The 5,666-nt window shown below is 37.9% G+C and overlaps 1 long non-coding RNA gene across 1 annotated transcript; it reads left to right on the forward strand.

Annotated features, from left to right (window-relative positions):
• The first annotated feature begins 1,431 nt into the window (after positions 1–1,431).
• LOC144304376 (uncharacterized) lies at positions 1,432–5,123 on the forward strand. The gene is made up of 3 exons (XR_013371272.1): positions 1,432–1,556; positions 2,737–2,804; positions 4,875–5,123. It is a non-coding gene; the product is annotated as an uncharacterized LOC144304376 (long non-coding RNA).
• Positions 5,124–5,666: the final 543 nt, after the last annotated feature.

Below are 5,666 nucleotides of genomic sequence, written 5' to 3' on the forward strand. Positions count from 1 at the left end.
ATATATTCCAATTTTTTTAATGCCTAGAAAAAGAAGCAGCAGCCCTTTTTTCCCCCTTACTGTAGGCTTTTAGGCATCTCGATTATGAAATATGGCTGCAACATTCTTTTAAATCCTTTTAAGTAGCAGTCATCTGCCTCTCCCCCTCCCATTCACCCCCCCTCTCTGATACTATTAAGCTCTTCACAGGTATCAATCGTAGGGAAGTAGGAAGAACTGCACTTTAAAAGGATTTTAAATAATGTCTCCAAGAAATATAGCAGCGGATTGTTTAATAGGGATTATCAGCCAAGAGTGTGCTAGAAGGGGGGAGGGTTCTCTTTTAAAAGGTCTTTAAATAATGTAAGTGTACTTCTTGGCAACATTACTCAGAGCCATTTAAAGAGCAGATATCTCTGCTGCACCTCTCCACAATCAGGAGTGTGCACCAGCAAAAGAGACATGAGAAAGACACATAGTGATGATGTTGCCACACCCTTGACACTGTCGTGACACAAAGATTGTAAATTTTATCCCAAACGTTGAGAGTACCAAAGACTTACTTAGTAAAGAGATCTTCTCTCTTTCCAGGAGTCAAGGTCAAATAACCCCAGAGAATATTTGAACATTTGCTCAATGATCTTTGTGGGGGAAATATTTTTTTATGTGTTTTCTAGAGGTTCTTGAGAAAGGGGCTGTTGCTCTATTTTCTCTTCTCCTTCACCCCTTCATAAAACCAAACATGAGGTCTAAAATCATCACAATTTAAACAGTACACTCTCTTCTTCCAAACACTCCATCCCCAACTCCCTCCCAGTCTGGCCTTATTAATACCTTTAGGATGAGTAGAAGAGGAAGGGGTGTGGCATGGGCCTTTGTTGTGGAGACAGAAAATCTGAGTTTAAAATCTGGTTCTGCCACTACTGGTGACTTTAGGAAAATGTTACTTCTTCACCCTGGGCCTGAGTCTTCTCATCTGCAAAACAGGGTTAAACCATTCTTGCTTCTAGCATTACTACTAGAGTTCAATAGAATCAAAGAATGGAAAACACTAGGCTCGATGCCCAATACATTTTAAGTGCCCAATACATTTTAAGTGCTCAATACTCAGGGTGCTGTGACTTAAAAGCCATGATTTTCTGAGTGTGACTTTAGTTGTTTAGGGTACAGACTGTCTTAATATGTATGCATTGGATAGCCCAAGAGTTGCGTCTGATACACAGCTGGTACTAAGGGTATTTTAAGGATCATTTTTAGGATGGTTGTACGTTGTCTGAGATCTGGGAATCAAGCAGAGCCTTCCTTTTGAGATGGAGATTTTCATCCCTTATACCATTTGTACAAATTACAATGGAAGGAAATTACAGGAAAATCATTTCTTTCCCTGTTTCAGAGACCTAACATAAAGCAGGAAAGACTGCTCAAAGATTCACTATCTTCCTTTACAGCCCAGAAAAGTTTCAAAAGTGAGAAATACTTTTATCCAGTGGACCCATGCACCTTACATTCTTGAAAAATTGTGAAATGTTAGGGCCAGGATCAAAGAATATCTCCAAAAAAGGATATTGAGCTGACAGGTGAGTGGAAATAATGCATCTCAAATGATGTGAGGGAAAATGATGTTCTTCTAGCATTCAGACAGTGGAACAGGTCTTGTGTCATTGACCACAATGACAGAAAATCAAACTGAACCCCATTAAAGGAAAAAAGCCATCTATTTTAGTTAGCCCAGCAGGCACCTGAAAGCTCCTCTCAGTATGAAAAAATGGAAGGGCACTTGAGAAGATGGAGGTCTCAGTTCTAATGACTATGTTTGCACCTCCTGGAGAGGATGGATCTCTCTTTTAAATATGAAGGATTGATTTTGAAAATACTCTTCTCTGCTGTGTTAGTTCTTTTCCTGCCTTTCAATGACAAGAGGACATGATTAGGTGAGGACCTTTTCAGTTAACGGAGATGAACCAAAACAAGGAAACCATTTTTTAACAACAAAAAGCTGGCAGGGCATTATTTGTTCTAACACTTTAATCCCCGTGTATTAAACAACAGTGCCTCAACAGGAGAAATATAAGACAAAGCATCAGAGAAATAAGGAAAAAAGACGCTTTGAGATTTTCTTAAAGCACTTCAAAGAACTCTGTACATTATCATTGCTACCTGGGAAGAAAAGGTAGAAATTATCTTTTTTCCTATTGGGATTCCAGGTATCTTGATTTTTCTAATCATCACCTGTTGATAGAAATACAGATTGACTCTTTGGCCCTTATGAAATAAAGCAAAAGTCCAAAGCAACTACCCAGATAACAAAAGGCCCCCTCACCCAAATTCTGACTTCGGCTATGCTGTAGGATGTATATAGAGAACTTTTAAATTTTTCAATATCAATTTCCATGAATACTTCCCCATTGACTCCACCATGGTAAATGGCAGTTTTTCCAAGCCATGGGCCCCAATCATCATCATTATTATTATATTATTATTATATTATTGTTAATAGTGTTTTACAAGCTAAAATGGAAAGGGTTACATTTACATACCCTTAAGCACAGTATGTGAAACACATTTTCCTAGACATATCTTGATTTCAATGTATTTCTTAACTTTTTGATAGAGTTCCAATAACTCACAAGCCAACTTAAGACAATAAGTATCTTAATGATTTTCTCCAACTAGACAGTCTTTCAGGACTTTTAAGTCATGTTCTGGGTAATGCTTTACCTGCCTACTCATCCCTTATACTTGAATTTGACTTTCCAGCTGAATATAAATATGTAACCAGTGCCATGGAACAAAGCAAAGATACACATTTGTCTCCTAAAAACAAGGTAAGGAACCATTCCCTTGAGTGTCAGACCTCAGAGCCTAGCTTCACCTAGGACCAAAGAAGGGGGTGGTAGGCAATATTTCTTTGGTAGTAAAATATAACTGTTCTGTTTTTTTTAAAAAAGGCTTATTTGTTCATTCATTCATTCATTCATTCATTCATTCATTTTAAAGAGAGAGCACATGAATTGGGAGGAGGGGCAAAAGGAGAGGGAGAAAAAGAATCTTCAAGCAGACTCCCTAAGTGCAGAGCCTGATGCTGGGGCTCCATCCCAGGACCCTTAAGATCATGATCTGAGCAGAAGTCAAGAGCTGGCTGCTCAACCAACTAAGCCACCCAGGTACCCCATGTGTGACTGATTTTAGAGCACTGAGTTAGGTGTTGAGAAAGAAGGAGGGAGTTATGGTTACAGAGAGTGACTTCAGAAGGTTCTACCACAATTCAAGAATGACAAGGTAAAATCCAGCTTCTGAGTCCCAGTGTACTTGGAAAAAAGAGTAGAATTTCACAATAAAAGAGAAATGCACTCATTATAGTTAAAAAATCTTTTGGGGTCAATGTTGAGTTAAACCCAATGACTCATTGAAATACTGGCAAGTTCCTTCCATTGGCATTGATGCTTTAAACAGAGATGGGACATTTGAAAGGTAGCAAATATGATTTGCCTGCAACAGACAAGCTGCAACACTTGCCTCACTCAGCTTGGTCGTTGTGTTGATTCCAAAGCATACGAGGAGGGTAGGTCTATGGCTTAAAACATCCCCATGGCGTCTCAATGATTAACTCAGCAGCTTGAGCTATTCCAAATGTTGCTCTCTTGTCGGAGAAAAAGAATAAATACATTGGGTGTGAGTGATGGCCAGCGAGGGAAAGCTGGAATGTTTGCTCAGCCTCAGTGTTTTGCGAGTCGAACAGCTTTCCAAAGCCACTTTTTTACCCCTCTCCAGATGTTCCTAAGGAAGATGCAAATGAGCATATTTTAATGTTGCAAAACTGTCAAATCCTGTCCAAGGAACCTAACAGAATGTCATCAAGGCCAGCAGGTCTCCTTTCTGATGGGGAATGTCTGTATTGCTATCAATCACATAATCAGGGGGCTCCTAACAAAATATATGCTGTTTTCCTCCTCCAGAACTATAGACATTTCTCAGATATTCTCATGCACACTATCTTAAATTATTTAATTTTCTCATAATACTAGCTCACAAATGTCATCCCATAATATAGCCAACTGATGAGACATTATTTCACTGTATTACCTGTGATATTTATGGGTGACTCCACAGATGAGTAGCCTGAGGAATAGAGAATGTAAGTAGACTGGTCCAGCATCTCCCCTGCTTGAATAGAAACAAGTATAAAAACCACATTTCCCCTTCAGTTTTCCCTCAAGCCATAATTAGTTAGTTTTGGTTGTTTGTTTTCTTCCCAGGTTACACAATTTTTAAGGTGTTAATAGTATCACAAGGTCTCAGTTCTGAGTATAGCAAATGAGAGTTCAGAGATTCTCTGTTGATCTCCTGGCAGAGAGAAAGGGCACTGTAGGGTCTGTGCCCAACCCTGATTCATCCTATCCAATGAGAGCATCTGTCCCAGTTTGGATTAGCCAGAATTGAAATTTGAGAATATTTGAAAAGGCTCAACTAGAGGAAGGCCTTAGAATTTTGGCTAATAAAAGAATTCTGTGGATGTCAGAAAGAGAAAAGAAGAGAACAAATCTAGAGAGAAAGGGATAACAGAAAAGGAACAATTCCTACAGCATATACAAGCTATGACTCTGCAATGCCAAAAAACTGATTAAAAGGGAAAAACTTATTCCTCTAAATATTTACAAATATCTTCATCACCATATCATTTAGGAAATATGAAATTTGACTAAACAGTCCAAGTTTCATCAGATTCTTTAGCTTAATATTAAGTCTGTGTAAAATGTCCAAAATGAAAAAGAAATCCATCAAATATCTGGTTTACCTGAAAATACACATTATAGTTAGTGAACCAATATAGTATTACTTAAAGTCCACAGTTTACTTAGTTTTTACCTAATATCCTTTTTGTGTGTGTGTTCCAGGAGCCCATTCAGGATACCACATTACATTTAGTCATCGTGCCTCCTCAGACACCTCTCTGCTGTGACATTTTCTCAGACTTCCCTTGTTTTTAATGATTTGAAATTTTGAAGAATATTGGTATTTTGTAGGATGCCTCGCTACTGGAATTTGTCTCATGTTTGTCATGTGATAAGACTGGAGTTATGGAAATTTAAGGAGATCTTAAAGTTCTCATCCCAAGAAAAAATATTTGTAAATATGTGAGGTGATAGATATTAACTAAACTCATTGCAGTGATGACTCACTATATATATAGCCATACATAAATGTATATATATTCACATACATATATAAAATCACATATATGTGGATATATAGATTTTATTTATTTATTCATGAGAGACACACAGAGAGAGGCAAAGACATAGGCAGGGGAGAAGCAGGTTCCCTACTTCCCGTCCTGCCTGATGCAGGACTCGATCCCAGGACCCCAGGATCATGCCCTGAGCCAAAGGCAGATGCTCAACCACTGAGCCACCCAGGCATCCCACATGTATATATGCATATATAATGCATACATATAATCATTATATATGAATATATATAAACATTATATTGTATATCTTAAACTAATACAAGGTTATATATCAATTATAGCTCAATAGAATCAGAGGGGTATTTATGGGTTATTCATGGAAGACCACAGAGATACAGTGCCATTGTCATATCAAGGGTACATGTTTTGTTTTGTTTTATTTTGTTTTGTTTTGTTTTGTTGACAAGACAGAAGAAAGAATGACCTTTATTTACTT

The sequence above is a fragment of the Canis aureus genome, chromosome 33 (assembly GCF_053574225.1).
Source record: "Canis aureus isolate CA01 chromosome 33, VMU_Caureus_v.1.0, whole genome shotgun sequence".
Classification (NCBI taxonomy): Eukaryota; Metazoa; Chordata; class Mammalia; order Carnivora; family Canidae; genus Canis; species Canis aureus.